General features: G+C 38.3%; 1 pseudogene; it reads left to right on the top strand.

Annotated features, from left to right (window-relative positions):
- The first annotated feature begins 7,498 nt into the window (after window positions 1–7,498).
- Window positions 7,499–14,772, top strand: LOC143019485 (glutathione peroxidase-like; annotated as a pseudogene).
- The last annotated feature ends 4,579 nt before the right edge of the window (window positions 14,773–19,351 follow it).

A 19,351-nucleotide genomic window follows, 5' to 3' on the forward strand; every position in this document is an offset into this window, starting at 1 on the left:
GAAACATGTAGAAAGTTGTCATTGGCTATATTGCTGTGGGGAAAAGCCATAAAAATTGTCACTGGTCACACTGTAAACATACACTGTAGATTTATGGATTTCTCAAAAGGTTGTGATATTTTGTCACAGTGTAATTAGAATTGTTGCACAAGAATAAGCACTGATATACTTTTATATAATACAAGACTTTGCCATGAATGATAAATTAGGATGAATATTTCTGAAACGGGATGCACCTGTTTCAATACTTCAGCTGTGGAGGGGTTTACCTTGGCTCAATGATATTGTCTGGCAGCAGCCAGAATAATGTTTATAAATGACCAAAGTCGCTGTGAAAATACCAATTCATAGCTCTAATGGGTTTAAAAGGGTTGAGAAAGCTTTAATTCTTTTGAAAAGGTTAATTAAGATAATGTTTAAATGGTAGGGGGGGTTTTCTCTTAGACTAAGTTGTTTGGCAATAACCAAAACATAATTTATTTCACATAGTCTTTTAACTTAAAGAGGATAACGCTTAAATATTTTGCATACAATTCCACCCTTTTTGTTTAGCTTGCAAAGTAACCTTTTGTTGCATTTCACTTGTAATTTTCGTGAAGTCTTAAGGGTAATTGTGTAGTCAACCCATCCATTTCTTTCCTGCAAGACCTCTGACTGTTGTAACAAAGTGTGAGTTTGAGGTGCATGATCTCTCTGAATATTCTTTGATCCCAATTTATTTTTGTCTAGATCATTGATTTACTTGTTTCACATGAGCTTGTTGTCTTGCACACTTTTGATGTACAGTTGAACCTTGGATAAGGAGCACCCCATTTAATGAACAAGTTCCGAGTAATTTTTGTTTCAGCTAATGAACATATGCATACACCTGCACACACAATCCCACCTGCTCTGTAGTGCTTTAGGGTGTTTGCCATAATTATTTTAGTTAGCAAATGTTTCAGTTTAAGAACAGAGTCACAGAACAGATTAGTTCGTTATTCGAGGTTCCACTGTATCATGCAAAAGACTTGTTAGATCCTAGTACACACAATCCACCCAACCCTGTCTTTGGAGCACATCAACTGCTGAGTAAAAACTTAACAGGTTTGGTACACATGTGTCTCTGTTTAAGTGTAGCAATACTACTAGGTATGATGAAATACAGTAGAAAAAACTATCCATATTTCTAACATGTTCAGGGTAATTACTGTGTAATACTGTGTATTACTGTATATTACTGTGTCTAGTAATTACCACCATGAAATATTCATACTCTTGAACACCTTCAACAGTGGTAATTTAGAGATTTTATCATGGTTAACATTACATAAGTTTATATAGTTTAGAAGCAGACTATTTCACACTTCCCTACCCTAACCATACCCAGACATCAGGGTAGTATTTCTTTCCCAAGTGATTTTATGAACCACTCCAGTGGCCATTGCCAGTTACCTAGGAGCCATTGGTCTTCTGCTAGAGAAACCTGGTGCATTAGATTAACTGATTGACCTATCCCCCGTCTCCCCTCACAATAGCACGCTGATGTGCTAGAAAGTCCAATTTACATAACACACAACAACAGCTACCTACTGTCATCTGTCCCCGTAAACAACAAAGACACTACACCAAATCCTGGGCAAAAAAAACACACCAGTACATAAGAAAGGAGGAGGCTGCAGGAGACCATAAGGTCAACACTAGGCAGTTACTTGCCCATTACCACCTATCATTCCTATCCACAAAGTTATCATCTAATCTTCTTTTAAAACGACCGTTGTTTCAGTCCTCGCTATATGGTTGTCTATTCCATTTGTTAACTGCTCTGTTGGTAAACCAATTCTTGCCTATTTCCTTCTTGAGTTTTATTTACTTTTTTAAATCAATTAGCTAAGATTAATGGATTTTTTTTTTTTTTTTTTTTTTTTTTTTTTTTTTTTTCTTTCTTTCTTTCTTTCTTTCTTTCTTTCTTTCTTTCTTGTAATGTGGTTTAGGCCAACAGTGTGATTTACAACAGTGATTTCTTAACCTGAACCATACAGGTCTGTTCTCTATCCTCACCAGTGTTTGAAGATAGCAACTGTCATCAGTTTTGGCAGCACAAACACATTTGAAGATGAGATCTTTATTGAATGTACATTTTTTTTTCAAACTCAGACAAAAAAAAAAAAACTATAAAAGCCTAAGAAAGGAGCAGGGGGGGGGGATTATGAAAAATCACATGGCTTAGTGAACTCGTGGATAAACTTCTCAAACCATTTTCACCATGGGAGATAATTGAATTACTGGAGGTGCAATGTTAAACATTCCCTTGTTCCATTTTATACCCTTGAATAACCACCACTTCCAGACACTTCCTCCTTGCCCTGTTGGTATTGCATATACATGACACTGTATTACTCCAGTCCATTAGGTGGTTGGTATTGTCCTCATTTGTTATACAGGATCTTTTACACACTGAACTTGATGTCCTTTTTCATCCTTGTTTTCTTTCATTTTTGTAAATTCTTTTATTGTCTTGCTGATTTGGCATGCCATCTCCATGGTACTAGTCTTGAGCACCCGAGAAACAGCTGTGGCAGCATCACTGGTCAGTAGTATAATTCTATTGGCTGGTTCATTGCATTGATGATGGTTGTCCTTTGTTTTTTCTCTCATTCTTTTGCACTAATTTATAAACTCTAGGAATTTCAGTTTCGTAAACACTTTTTGATGTATTGGCATTCTTCATAGCTTACAGGTATCCTTCTAAATTTCATAACTTGTTGCATTACATGAACAACATGTACATTTAAAATGTATAAAGTGTAAATAAATGTTTAAATAATTTATTCAACCTACCCATGCATGAATCATAATGTATCCTCAAAATAGGTGGATGTTTCCTGAATTCAGGAGTGTAAATCCCCTCCCCCTCCAGTTACTATTGTTTCTTGTGGGAAAATATATTTGAAATATATGTTGAGCTATCTGACCTGTTCAGGAATATAACCCTTGTGTAACTCGAGTTAACTGTACCTTTGTCATGTCTCCACAACTTGCTACATAAAATAGAACTTGTTACCGATTTTGCCCCTTTGACCCTTCTAGGATTCAGCAGATGCTTACACTGTGGCTGTCCATTTTGCAAGACAGTGGCAGACTTGTTATCCACACTAGAAATAACTGACATCTCTAATGACAACATTTACCTGGGCTAGACCCCTTGGCTCCATCTGCTAATGTGCCCCTACTTTGCTTTAGTCACACTCTTCCCATCTCTCTACCCATTCATTTGCCATTAACAAATACACAGATGGTTCTCGTTCTGACTGGACTGAGTTATGGAGCAGTATCTCCTTAGAGACAGAATCCAGATGCCTTCCTCCCTTTATCTTGGTCTTTGCTGTTGAACCTATTGCTGTCCTTGCAAATTTGCACCTCATTTATCCCCCCCACACACACACACACACACACACACACGCATGCTCAATCTATTGATCCATGAAATTCACGATGGATCATCCAAGTCTCAAACTTTAAACTTGTATTCTTTTACTAGATGCCAATGTTGGCATCTCTGGCAATGAACAACCAGACAAAGCAGCTCTAGATCATCCTTTTTGCTGCCTGTAACAGATTTATAGCCAGCTCTCTGGTCAACAGTATATGGCAGAATTACTGGGAAGACCACCTGACAAACCATCCAAAGACGGTCAAACCACTTATACACCTGTGACCTTCTTCCTGCCAATGTAACTGAGGGTTTGAAACAGCACTAATATGCTTAAGAACAAGACACTCTAGTCTCGCATGTGGCCATGTCATGATCAGAGATGACCTTCTTACCTGCCCATGTGGTGACCCCCATACAATACCAAACATTCTACTAGAATACCCTATATACACAATCCCTTGCAAACCTTGTGCCTATGTGTCAAAATGGCCAATCATTGCACACCAGGAACTTACGAACCAAGTACCATAGTGCTCAGTTCTATCCCCTACATTTGTTAATTTATACATGCATGATATATCCACAGCAGCCACCTCAGAAATATTTATCTCTCCTTGTGCAGATGACAGAACAATTACATGCACACACCATAATGCAAACAAAGGTACAGAAACTCTACAACATGCTCAACACCAGGTTCACTACAAATAGTCTCCAAATAGTCCCAGCCAAATCTACAGCCACATCTCTCACCAATCTGACATCAGAACACAAATACACATCATGCCTTTATATCAACAACACTCATACCACACACTCAAGCTACCAGAAGAAGCTTGATGACCGCATCACAGGAAACTGTCCAGGATGCAACACTTCACCCAATAGTATACAACATGTGGAAGACTGCATTGCACACAATCATGTATGTCAGCAACACAATGTACACTTTACAAAGGATTTGTGGGAAAACCATGTTCCAGTCATAGCATTCCTTAGGGAGATGGGACTACATGGCCAGACAGTCTAGGGAACAACAACAACCTCATACAACAGTCACACTACACCCAATTTTAGGTGAAACGCTAGTAACCTTGTAATCTCTTGACATGCTTCTTCATGACAGGATTCCTTTGCAGCTTAGGAATAGTCCTATATATACCCATGCCCTACCAAATATACTAACACCACAATCCAAAGAATTTCATCTGTGAAGCAATATAATCCTTAAGGATAACTGTTGATAATACCTAAATACCTGCCTACTTACGTATCTACCTAACCAACCTACCTACCAACCAACCAACCAACTAACCATCCAAAGCAATTTATATTTGTGAAAGTGCCAATATTGTTTACTATCCACTGGAAGTAGTTTAGTGTTCCCCAAAATTGTGTTTGAAAGGTCCGGTTTTAGTTGGATGACGAGCTGTTAGTTCAACACCATGAGTAAAGGGTGAGGGGTATTGCTTTCATTGGAATGAAATCTTATTTCATTCAAAACAAAATCTTGTATGCATGCATCCTTACAGAATTCTTAAACATCTTTAACCTTTCATAAAAAAAAATGGGTGTTACTTCGAAGGAGATTGTTAATCTATTTGAATGTATCCATAGGCTTGATATTGTAATCTAAAGTATGACCAAAAGAAACGAGAGATTTACTTATGTTTAGATTATGGTTAATGCCAGGGGTGCACATGAGCATTTATTGATATTAAACATAAAATTAGTGTACATGAAATAAAGTAAAATGGAATATATATTAAGGTAGTGTTGTACACCTAACTAGCAGTATTGTAGTAAAAGGATTTTACATACCAGCGATACACAGTCCAAGCCAGATCTGTGATGCCCTCTGCACAAGGTTGTGTAAGTGTGTGCATAGGACAGTTTTACAATCCCATGTGAGGGCTCCTCTAACATGGTCAGGTTACATATCTTCATAAAGTTTAGAATTGTAGTTCACAGTATCAAAGTGTAACTATATATTTTTATAACTAAAGAAAATTCTCCCTTTATAGACAATAGACAATTAGCACAAATAATGTAGATTGGTGAAGTGAAATCAGGATTGATTTTCTTGTATCATTCTAGTTCCTAATGTACAAGGAATAAAGGACCTTAAGTTGCTAGTTCTGTGTGTAATGCACTTTGCATGAACATTTGGCTAGGGGAAAAAATATGGTGATTCAGATGCACAATATTTTGTTTCCATTTTATATTTAAACTGGAATTTCATTAGGTGTCTAAATGTATACAATATCAATAGCCTTGTAACCTCAAGATGTTATGAAGTACTGTAGGCATCGTGTGCATTCATAGAGATGACAGTTAAGCATGTTTGATGAACTGTGGTTCAATCAAGACAATTTCTTACATAAGGTGTTCCAAGTATGTAGAAGTATGAATAATGGCCTTTTTTTGTAGTTTTTAAAAGAAATTTGCCTTTAGATTTCAGGTTTGAAAATGGTAGAGAGTATTGCAAATTTAATTTTACTTCATAGATAAAAGAAGAAATGTATTTAATGTACACATAATCACAATATAATGAATTTCATATAACATGAAGTTTGATGTTGAAATTTGTTTCTGGTCTCGATGACTGTAGACAAGAACAAGTTATACTTGTATGTGCAGTGTTGTGTTGAGCTTCCAGTGATGCTGATTAGGTTTGTGTAGATGTCAATAGTCTTGCAGATGAACGGACCAAGCAAGTGTCGGTGAGACCCAGTGTAACTTACCCATCCTTGCACATCGAGCACATCACCCTGAATTTATGTGATATTGTAACTTTGTACAAGAATATTTAGTAATATGGGAATTTAGAGATTGTTTTATTAACCACACTCGTGTAATATGGGAATTTAAGAGATTGTTTTATTAACCACACTCGTGTAACATGGGAATTTAGAGATTGTTTTATTAACCACACTCTTATGGAAGTTGAATAGTTGATCTATTGTAGAATGTGCAGATCCACTATGAGTGAGCATTATTTATAAATGTCTACACTGAAGTGATGGAAGCCCCATATTCACCCTACGGTGAAGAGACTTCAAGGAACCAGAATCTGTCTCTGCAACAGGCTGGATATTCATTCGGCCCCCTAGATCACTACCATTTCCTCCCATTGTATACTCGGTTATTTGCCTGCATTTTATTTTATCTTATTTATTTATTTATTTTTTATTTTTTTTTTTTTTTTCTCCTAACTCTACCAGTACTCTTAGAGGGCCTAGCAGGGTTAGTAAGGCCTTTTTGTGGTAAAAAATTTGACCCACTGGAGAAAAAAAAAGTATTTCCACCTTATGGTCATATCGGAGCACTGTCATGGAAATGAGGGAGTAAAAAAAAAGGGGGTGGGGGTTGTGGTGATGTAGAGCAGCATTTTTCAAACTTTATCCTGCGGACCACAGCAAGAACCAGTTTACATCGCGACCCATAATACTTAGGTGTAATAAGATGTATATTATATAGTAATATATATACACATGTATAATGTGTTTATACACGCACACACACATATATATGATAAACTAGATATAGTACGATATTTAAAAATGCAGGGTGTGAGGGAGTTCACAAAAAATTAGTAAAGACTGACAAATATAAAAGGTAAGCATATGAAATTAATAAAGACCGAAAAAAAAAGGTTTGCTACGGAACTGTCGACAACTAGCTATTCTATAATTACTCAAATAAGGTTGCACCAATATCTGAACCTTATACTGTGTATATATATAGAGAAGGGGAAGGAGAAAGAGAGATATAAGAGATTTCGGGAAACATTCATTTTTCATCATCTCTTCCTACTCCTTCGCCTTGCTCTAACTTGCGATTTTTTTTTCCTATCTTTTTTGCCGCGACCCATTTTATTTTTCATGCGACCCACAATTTGAAAAAAAAACAACGCTGATGTAGAGGGTAGTGTCCATTCCCGACGTAAAACCATAACGGAAAATACCCCCCGACCCTCCACACTTGTCATAGTTGCATCTCATGCCACCTAATTTACATTGATGACGTAAGACACCTCAAAGAATTAACTATTTGGGATCCAACCTTCACGTGTTTGAGTATATATATAAACGGTGGATGAAAGCAAGGAGATTAGTTATCTGGCGGCTTGCGTAAGTACTTGTGTATGTTTGTGGGGACGTGACGGATGGTTGTGGCGATGACTTAAAAGAAATTGCTTTGAAACTTTGATAATTATAAGTATAGGTTATCTTTACAAAGATGTATATGGTCAATTATCCTTGTGTATACTAGAAAACTATATTGAAATTTATACCTATTTTACAGCGTGCCATACCCCAGTTATGAGCTTTGTTGGGGGTGGGGGAAAAAAAACAAGCATACAAGATACTTTTTTTTTTATCTATCCAACGCCATCCTTCCCAAAGTCTACAGGACAGGTCAGTTTATTTTAGACAAAGCTAAAGATGTAACGTCACGTCTGTAGAGTTGATCTGAATAGTTTGCGCGCTTCCTTTACGTCCTGTTATTTTCCTATTATGAAGAAGCTTGAGGGATGGCGGCTGTACTTTCAGAAAACAAACGTATATATTTTCATATTGAACTGCCTATGATCCGTTTGCTTATTTCATCAATTTTATTCAGTAAAATCGAGTTTGTGCGATAAGATATACTATAGTCTGTGCGTTCCATATTCAGTTTAGTGAGGCATACGTTGATTTACTACTAGCCACTCTGCCAAATCAACCTTAATGCACGCCTCTCTCTTATTTCCAATTTATTTGCTCTGATTTATTTATATACTGTATATAGTAAAGGAAGCTGTATCGTTTTAGGATTATAACGATTCGAATAATTTTTATGACACGTAGTATGTGGGATGGGGGGTAATCATTGTTATAATCCTAAGAAAATGATGCGTTGTAATATACATTTTCCTTTATTATAGACAGAATATAGAAATTTTTTTTTCATATACAACAGATTGAAAATAAGAGGCATGTACTAAGGTTGATTTGGCACGACGTACGTCATACTTAGAACAGACTTTTGGAGTGCACAGACGTACAGGGAAGGGTCATACAAGCAAACCTGCAAATAATTTCAGTTTCCAAGCGAAGCGCTGGCATACTAGAATTATGCCCCTAGATTTGTTCTAATCGTAAGCTTCCCCTAACTTCAGAACCTCTACTTTAACCTAATTTAATCTCTAGCATATTGTAAAAAATCATAACGGCGCGTAGAATGCACGGGTATCCACATAAAATGTCACTGGGAAAAAGCATGCCATTACGCGGAATACATTAGTAAGGGTTATCAAGTCCAGGAGGGGACCTGCTGAGAAAGAATTCTGTTTTTTGTTCATGTGTATGATCCCTAGAATTATTAAGAGTTGGGTCCTTTCTCCACCCAGGATGTGGAGGCTGTTGTTGTCCGTTGCGACCCTCGGCGTCGTCGCCACTGCAAAGAATCGAGTTCAGTGCGATAACGTCACGTCGGACATTTACCAGTTCAATACTGTCGACATTCATGGGGTAGAAGTTCCCCTTGAGAAATACAGGGGCAAAGTAAGTATGGGATTTTTTAATAGTTAACACCTACTGCCAGTATTTCAAGTCTATATACTAAGGATTCCCCCCCCTTACAAGGGAGGTAGCCAGTCAAAGACCACATATCCACTACTACCCATTCCACCACACTTGTTTTACTCTCATCGTAGCTTCTCTTGGATGAAGGGTCATCCCTGTCTCCTGCCCACTACCCGGGTCAGAAGCAATGCAGTAAGACAGAGCACATCCACAGCAGGGCCAGCTGCTTCGTTAACACGGCGACCCCCTTCCTCCTCGTTCCTTCATGAGAAATTGCTTCTGGCTGCATCAAAATGTCATCCATACACAACCATTCTCCACTCACCCCTATCCCCTGCCTTCTCCCTTCCTTGCTCAACAGACATTCCCCTCTTGCTCAAAGCCCCTTTCATCCCATCCATCCATCTCATCCTTGGTCGTCCCCTCAAGTTCACTCCATCCACCTCTGCTTTCCACACCTCTTTTGCTAATCTTTCTTCACGCATTCTTTCCATGTGCCCAAACCATCCCAATAAAGATATAATCTTTCATCAGACCTATCTTGCATCTCCTTTTCCACCCTTGCTCTCCTCCTCTCCTCGTTTCTCACTCTATCCAGCATTGTAACCCCTACCATACTTTTTCTGACTCTCTTAAATTCCAAGTCTCCGACTCATAGAGCGTCGTTGACTTAATCATCCCTTCATATAATCTTCTATTTGCATCCATTCCCAGATGCCTATTTTTCATTACACTTTTCAATCCCCCAAAACATTTACTGTGGCATTCTTAGAAAAGAAATTCTTATATAAATCTTATATAAATCCTTGGAAGGGAAAGATTTATATAAGGAAATATTTTTTTAAGAATACCACAGTAAGATTCTTATGGTGGTATTCTTGAAAAAAATTATATAAATCTTTCCTTTCCAAGGATTTATATAGAATTTATATAGGAAGATTTTCTTTTTTTTTTAAGAATACCACCGTTACTTTCTTCTCTCAATCTACAGATTACCACCACCTCTTCTCCGTTTCCTGCCACATGCGACCCGAAACACTTAAAACTGTCCATTTCGACTGTAAACATGATAATGGAGTGGTGTTTTGAATTTTTGGTTTACACTTAAAATGTAGGAGAGGTGATTATCAATAGTAAAATTATTGCCAGTAATGTTAGTCTCTAAATCATATAAACATGAAGGTTCCCTTATCACATACACATACGCACACGCATATTTTTCTCATTTCCCTCTCTCCTATTGATTTTTTCTCCTTTCTCCTGTATTCCACTGTCTTGTTTTTTCTCTCATCTCCCTCTTCATCTCTTTTTCATTTTCAAGAATGACACGAAAAAACAAAAATAATGTCGGTTCGATTGTGTCGTTTATCATTTCGAGAAATTGTCTGTTTTTGATGTTACAGGTTCCCACTCCCAGCTCTCAAGTCATTAAATATTTTCCGTTTTTCTTTTTTTCTTCTAAACCGGGGTAGTTTTTTTTTTTTCATTCCAAAAATAATTCATATTTGGCAATCCCCAAATCTTATTGAATTTACCTTTTTATGATATTCAATTTCTATTTTCTTTTAAGAAATGTAATTCAATGGAATGGCTATGTTCTCATCAGCGGCGGCGCCAGGAATTTTTAGTTGGGGAGGCTAAGGGGGGGCTGAGCAAATTTTGGGGGGGCTGAGCAAATTTTTTGGGGGGCTAATAGTAATATGATAATACACATATATTAACCTCATTTCAGAAGGGGAGGGGGTTAATGGTTGGGCTAGCACTGATGGCTGACAAATCTTTAGCCCTGGCAATTAAAGATTCCACTTAATAAAATTATTTCAATAAGCGTTTTAAATTTTCAATTTGCTCATTTCAGTTGGGGGGGGCTAATGGGGGGGCTGGCCACATTTTTGGGGGTGCTAAAGCCCCCCCCCCCCCTGGCGCCGCCACTGGTTCTCATGGACACCTGATGTTTTCACACGCATCTGTTCGTTCTCACCTTCCTTGATTACGATGGTGATAACTTAGTATTGGTAACTTGGTATTCTGAAGTGCGTTCGAATATGAGTCTATCAATTGTTTGGCGTATACAGAAATATTCATCAGATGAATAAAATCGCTTGGTGATAACCAGAATACACGTAAGGTTCAAATTTAAACGCTAAAAGGTTACCACCGCTAATATTTCCAACATCCTTTGCCAGTAAAAAAAATAAAACAAAACAAAACAAGATGAAATAGAATAAAATCAAACAAAAATAAAAGACTAAATGAAATAGAATAGATTAAGATAAAATTTGTTCAGTGTAGCCAAGGACACGAGTACATACAAAAGTCGTTGGAACTTGCTTGAAAGTAAAGTCAAACAGCAGTAGACGTTTTTCGAAGAGCGCTGCTTTTCCCAGATCTGGGCTGTGTTTACCACATAATATGTATGCGTGTATGCAGTGTATATATTACCAAGACTGATGATCTAATTTTTATTTATTTATTTAGGTCCTCCTGATAGTTAACGTTGCGACTTACTGAGGTCTAAACTCGATGAACTATCGGGGTTTGAATGCACTTGTCGAGGATTACGCGGGAACAGACCTCGTTGTCCTCGGCTTCCCTTGCAACCAGTTCGGGCTGGTGAGTACATAACCTGTTTTCATGTATTGTATGTGTGTGTGTATGTATGTATGTATGTATGTATATATGACATAATTTCAACCTCTATGGAAGGAAGGAATTATTTTCATTCTGAGCATCGTCTGGCAATATCATTCACCTCATGCACCTCTGTACCTTAATCAGTGTATTGATGATAAAGTTGATCTTTTTTTTTTTACTTTCTTGTTTGCTTGTTTGCTTCCTTACTTTTTTCCTTCCTTCCTTCCTTCTTTCATTCCTTTCTTCCTCCCTTCCTTCCCTCCTCCCTTCCTTCCCTCCTTCCTTCCTCCCTTCCTGTCTTCCTCCCTCCCTCCCCTCTTTCCTTCCTTCCTTTTATCCATCTTTCATTTATTCATTCATTCATTCATTCTATCCTTCCCTCCTTCCTTCCTTCCTTCCTCCTTTCCCTCCTTCCTTCCTTCCTCCTTTCCCTCCTTCCTTCGTTCCATCCCTCCTCCCCTCTACCCTACCCTCCTTCCTTCCTTCCTTCCTCCCTTCCCTCCTCCCTTCTATCCTCCCCACCTTCCTTCCTTCCTTCCTTCCTTTAGCAAGAGCCGGGGGCTTCAGCCGACGAGATCTACAACGCGCTGAAGTACGTTCGCCCGGGTGGCGGCTTCGTCCCCAACTTCCCGTTGATGCAGAAGACCAACGTCAACGGCAAAGATCAAGACAAGATCTTTAAGTTCCTCACGGTAAGTTCCCCCGTCTGTCTGAGTTGGGACGGACCTCGTGTACATGGTTTTAGACCCCGTTCACACTAGGCAACTAGTGACCGTCACTAATTGCCTAGTGTGAAAGTCTCGGGCAACTGCAAACAACCAGTGACTGTCACCGAGTTGTGGAATCCTTTCTCATCATCTCATTAGTCGAAAGAATGGCATCAATGGAGGAGGTGCTTCTGTTGGTTTTGCTGGTCAACAAAAAGAGACGGTCGGTGACGGCAACTGCCAGTGACGGTCACTTGTTACCGGAGCGGGCAACAGCCATAGCCTGTTGCGCAACCGGGCAATTGCAGTGACGTAGTGTGAAAGGCTCAATTTAAAATAATGGTAGGCAACTAGTGACGGTCACTAGTTGCCTAATGTAAAAGGGGCTTAAGAGAGGCGGGACAAGCCTTTGCTAGGTTGTACCATTTTTATTTTCTTCATCAGTTATTATAATATATATATATATATATATATATATATATATATATATATATATATATATATATATGAATATATATATATATATATATATTTTTTTTTTTTTTTTTTTTTTTTTTTTTGAGTGTTAAGGGAAATGTTTCCTGGGCATTTGATCTATTTAAGGGGAGACGTATAGTGGCCGGTAAGGTCACCTGATTGAATCCCTTGAGACAGTTGTTTAACTGAATTGATGATTTCCTTGTTTCCTTATTTGTTTTTCTTATATTCCTTTCACGGGTGATTTTGATCATATTTGTGCAGTTAAACAATCTGTCTTTATTTATGATTTGCTGTCCATCAGTCTCCTGGGGATTATTTCGAAATTTCAAGAAGGAAATAGGCAAGAACTGATTTACCAACAAAGTGCTTAACAAATGAAAGGAATTTTTTACGACAATTGCATGCAGGATTCGAACCCACTTCACTCAGCCATTCGTAGATCACCTTCGCAGGCTGAGTGCAGTGGGTTCGAATCCTGCATGCAACTGTCGTAAAAAATTATCGGATTGATGTCGCTGCTATTAGCGAATTTCTCTCAAATGAAATAAACTTAACAATATAGTGAGCGCTGAAACTATTGGTTAAGATTAGATAACTTTATGGATGGGGATGATAGGAGGAAAGGGACATGGAACTGCCTGGTGTAGGCCTTATGGTCTTGTACAGTCTCTTCCATTCTTATGTTCTCAGTTCTTCGAAGTCCACGATACGAAATCCCTCCAAATTGAGGATCCTTTGTCAGGACCTTTGACTATTTCAGGGTCAAGATTAAAACCATCCCTTCCTCTCACAGACTAACTGCGGATACAATTCCGACACCATCCAAGACACCGGCATCGAGTACAAGGGAGTCAACGTCCACGACATCCGATGGAACTACGAGAAGTTCCTGGTGGGGAGGGACGGGAAACCCTACTCTCGCTACGCTTCTGCCGTGTTCCCTAGGAATCTTAAGGATGACATCAACTTCCTCTTAAAGCAATAGGTAGGTTCTGTCACTTAGGAAGGGGTACCTCACCGTCTCCCCTTCCGAAGCAACCCTTAGTTTCTTGAAGACAGACTCTCCCTTTGGCGCTGCCTAGGATCAATGGGTACCCTCCCTTCCTGATCTCCTTTGGGCACCGTTCTTCATCACAGTGCCATCACGTGGACATCACCTACTGATTCCATGTGTGGACTGTTCTGGACAACTGTAGGATTGAGGTCCGGGGGAATGACAGCCCCACAAACCTCGAAAAAAGAGTATATTCTGGGTAGCGAAGTGCTTGGGGATATTTCGACTAGCCCCTTCGTGGCACCAAGGGCTTCAGAGATTGATACTTGGCAGATGGTTTTTGTGTATTTAGCAAATTTGCTCTAAAATTATAACACTGAGCCAAGAAAGACACAACCGTTGTGGATTTATCTGATTATGGGAGACTTCAACTAGGAAACTTTTAGTGTTTTTTAACAATATTCTTAGCTGTGGTATTGCCTCAAACGTTGATTAGTCCTTGTTAAATGCCCTCTTAAATAAATATCTGATGTTTGCATGACACTACAAGAAAAAATAAGACCTTAGTCAAACTAATTCACAGAAACTTTCGGGAACGTGTCAAGCTTGATAGGGTTCATGGAATCTGTATATCGGGTGTCATAGTAGCCTACTCGTTTCCTCTTTCCAGAAACCACGTTTCTTTCTTCCTGATACAAAAGAAACTCTTGCGGACCCATCGTTCCCGCCACTCGAAGCTCCTGCAGACGTCGCGCCTTGTGAAGCCGACATCTCAAACCTCAACGGAGGATGTCAGCGGAAGAGGACGCGGGAAGGATCTCACGCCTCCATCTTGTGCATTCCTGGATGGCTCTCAGGGCCCTTCTTCGCCTCCTGCAGCGACGTATCCTGCAGGACTTCGAGTTTTGGGGTGTATATGATGGGAACGGGGGTTGTTTTGTGTGAATATGATAAATGGAAGTTCATGTTCAAGTGGTCTTGATAATTTTTTAACCATGTGGAATAGTGAAGATTATTGGGACTGTTTAGATCTCGGTATATTTACGTGTACGCATGATCATGTATACACACACGCACAAACACACACACTTTCAACGAACGGACGGCTTGAAGAACGTTCTGAAGAAAAGTGCAGATTGTGGATCCCAACGCAAAGAGAAGTGCCTTTTTGTATTTGCAGGGTGGGGGAAATTGCTCGTGGGGTAGTGGGAAAGTAAGGAAAGAGGAGAGGGGGAGGGATTGCTGGGGAAATGGAAGGTAATGAGGAGGTGGAGGAATTGGCCCTAACGGGCCGCCGAAAGGTGGACAAGCGACCGCAAGACGAGCTGGAGGATGACGACATGTCTAATAGGAATGTGAAGATTAGAAGTATAGATAGGAGCAATACAGTAGAAAGTGATGAGAATATTTTCAAGGGATTTAAAGCGGGGGGGGGGACACAACCCCCCCCCCCCCCCCGACTGACAAGACTAGAAGAGAAGGTCGATAAGATGGTCGAGGACTTGGAGCGTAGGTTCGGTAATGTTGACAGTATGATACGAAGAATTGAAAAATTGGAAGAACTAGAGAAGGCGAACAAAAACTTAACTAAGGAAATTGAAGAATTAAAAAAACAGTTAAAAGAAGTAAAAGATGAGAATAAAGTCTTAAAGGAGAATAATATGGAGAACAAGGAGGGTTGGAAAAAAATCATGAAAATAGCAAGGTTGCATTCACTGACATAATCAGACAGCAAATGAATGAACAAACTGAAAACTCAGTTATTAAAGTGATGAGACAGAAGGAGAATATAGTAAGAGACTTAGCAGACAGAAAGAAATGTATAATTATATTAGGAATGGAAGAGAAACATAACCCAGATAGAACCACAAGAATCAAAGAGGAAAATGAAAAAGTAAGAAATTTACTAGAATTAGTTCAGGAAGATGAACCAGAAATAATGAAACAAATCGAAGAGAAATTCAGGCTAGGGAAATATAGTACAGACAAGACCAGACCAATCAAAATTAAATTCAGGTCACAAACTACGGCTGAGAATATCTTATCCAAAACAGGGAAACTAGCAACAAGTGAACAATATAAAAAGGTATGGATAAAAAGGGAAATGAATAAAGAGGAAAAAGAGGAAGAAAAACAGAAAAGACTTGAAGCAAAGGAAAAAAACGAGATAATAACGGAGTCAGAAAAAGAGAGATTCTATTGGAGAGTAGTGAATATGAAACTGAAGAAAGTCGACATACAAGAGAAAAACAAAAGGGAAACAGAGAACACAATGGAAGTGGCAGAAAACTAAGAGTGTCTTACACAAATATAGATGGATTAATAACAGGATTGAATGAACTGAATGATTACTTGAAAGAAAAAGAACCAGACATAATGGGAATTGTAGAAACAAAATTAAAAGGTCCCAACAGTGTAGGACATGATGCATATAATTATTGGATTAGAAACAGAGTGAAAAAGGAAGGGGGTGGAGTTATGTTCCTAACTAAGAATGATATAAACGTGAAGGGTGTCACATATGGAAAGAATACAGTAGAAATGATAATGATGGAAATAGAAGACAGAGATAAGAAGAACAGAAAGTTTGTGATAAATTATGTGCCCCCAAAAACAAACTCATGGGAAGAGAGTGAACATAAAAGTATGTTAGAGGACACAAAGATAACATTAAACAAGATAATGGAAGAGGGAGGAAAAATAGTTATGATGGGCGACTTTAATTGCAAAGAAATATGCTGGGAAGAAATGACAGTAAAGGGTGGAGACGGCTCATGGGGTAACGCTCTACTCGAGATGGTTACTGACCATACAATGACACAATGGATACAGGAGAACACTAGGTATAGAAATGAAGAAGAGCCATCGAAACTAGACCTAGTAATTACATCCGAACCTAGAATAGTGGACAAAATTGAATATAAAACACCAATAAGTAAAAGTGACCACATACTGATTGAACTGGAACTTAATGAAGAAAAATATATGAAAAGAAATTAACAATACAGAAAAGGAAGAATGATGTATGAAAAAACAAACTTTGATAAAATAAGAGAATTCTTTCAACAAGAAAACTGGGAAGAAATATACAAAGAAGAAACAACAGTAGAAGAGAAATGGAATATTTTGACAAAAATTTACAAAAAAGGAGTGGAAAAGTATGTCCCAAGACAAAAACAAGAAAAAGAATATGTAAAATGCTGGTACAACAAAAGCTGTAGGGAGTTAAAAGACAATAGAGACAAAGCCTGGACCAGATGGAAAAAAGACAGAAGACCTGAAAAATGGAAAATATATACCTGCTATAGAAATGAATATGTACAAATGTGCAGAGAAGAAAAGAGAAAATATGAAAAAGATATAGAAAAGTGTAAAGATCAACCGAAACTATTCTACAGATTTGTAAACAATAAACTGAAAAACAAACAAGACTTGGAGAAATTAAGACAGGAGGGAGTTGAATACACTGAGGAAATGGAAATGGCGGAAATTATGAACAAACATTTTAAATCAGTGTTTACAAGGGAGAACATACAACCTGAAGAGAACGAATGGAAAGAGAAAGTCCCCCCTATGGAAGAAATAAAAGTAACAAAGAATGAAATATTAACACACTTGAGTAATCTTGATGTCAGAAAATCGCATGGACCAGATGAAATAGCAAACTGGATACTAAAAGAATGCAGGAATGAACTGGCAGACAAAATACATAGCATACTAAATAGTTCCTTGAAAGAAGGAAAAGTTCCAGAAGATTGGAAAAAAGCAAACATAGTACCTATATACAAAGGAGGAAATAAAGAAGAACCTACCAACTATAGACCAGTCTCTCTAACAAGTACAATAGCAAAACTTTGTGAAAGAATTATCAAAAGTAGATGGGTAAAATATTTAGAAAAAAACAAAGTGTTAAATCCAAGGCAATTTGGATTCAGACAAGGACGATCATGCGTCACCAATTTAATATGTTTCTATTCAAGACTAATAGATATAATACAGGAAAGAGATGGATGGGCAGACTGTGCATTTTTAGATCTAAAGAAAGCTTTTGACAAAGTACCACATAAGAAGTTGCTTAAGAAATTAGAAACTGAAGGAGGAATACAGGGCAAACTACTAAATTGGATGGAGGACTTTTTGCAAGAAAGAAAAATGAGAGTAGTGATAAGAAACCAGCACTCAAAATGGGATGAAGTAATAAGCGGTGTTCCGCAGGGAACAGTTCTGGCCCCAATAATGTTTGCTATATATATTAATGATATGGATGAAGGAATAGAAAGCTATATGAGCTTCTTTGCAGATGATGCAAAACTACTGAAAAGAGTGAAAACTGAAGAGGATTGTGAATCACTACAGAGAGATCTAAATAAAGTACAAGAATGGAGTAGGAAATGGGAGATGGAGTTCAATACAAAAAAGTGTAGTATAATGGAATTTGGAAAAAGCAAAAACAGAATAACAGGAGCATATAAATTGGGAGAAGAAGGAATAAAAAAAGTAGAAAATGAGGACCTGGGAGTCATTGTTATGAATAATATGTCACCTGAGAAACATATAAATAAGATTTTCGGAGAGACTTATAATCTAATAAGAACGATCAAAGTTGCATTTACATACCTGGATGAAGAAATGGTGAAGAAAATCCTAATCACCCTGATAAGACCAAGATTGGAATATGCAGCAACGATATGGTCACCAAGTACAAAAAAATGTATAAAAAAACTTGAAAGAATACAAAGAGCAATTACAAAACTGGCACCAACACTCTCAAAACTATCATATGAAGAGAGACTAGAAAAACTTGAACTACAGACACTAGAGCAAAGAAGAGAGAGAGGAGATTTGATAACAATTTACAGAATCATGAAAGGCATAGAAATTACTGATAGAGAGAATCTGATAAAATGGGATGACAGAAATACAAGAGGACACGGAAAGAAAATAAAAAAAGACAGCTATAGAAGAGATTTGAAAAAGAACAGCTTTCCTCACAGAGTAATAGACAGTTGGAACAAGTTAGATGAGAAAGTGGTGTGTGCAAAAACAATACATGAATTTAAAAATAGTTTAGATAAAATGAGATATGAAGACGGGACCCCACGAGCATAGCTCCCCTTCCCGTAAAATACAACTAGGTAAATACAACTAGGTAAATACACACTTCAACGAACGGACGGCTTAGAAGACGTTCTGAAGAAAATTGAAGTTTCGTGGATCCCAACGCAGAGAAGTGCCTATTGTATTTACAGGGTGGGGGGAAATTGCTCGTGGGGTAGTGGGAAAGTAGGGAAAGAGGAGAAGGGGAGGGATTGCTGAGGGAAATGGAAGGAAATGAGGAAGGAGAGGACTTGGCCCAGGCAGACAGGCGAAAGGTAAACAAACGGCCCCCCGACCAGCTGAGCGACGATGAAATGTCTAATAAAAATGTAAAGATTAGAAGTATAGATAAGAGCAATACAGTAGAAAGTGATGAGAATATTTTCCAGGGATTTAAAGAGGGTGGGGGGGACACAAACACCCCCCCCCCCCCGACTGACAAGACTAGAAGAGA

This window comes from Oratosquilla oratoria, chromosome 37 (genome assembly GCF_046742065.1).
Source record: "Oratosquilla oratoria isolate Oo_2021 chromosome 37, ASM4674206v1, whole genome shotgun sequence".
Classification (NCBI taxonomy): Eukaryota; Metazoa; Arthropoda; class Malacostraca; order Stomatopoda; family Squillidae; genus Oratosquilla; species Oratosquilla oratoria.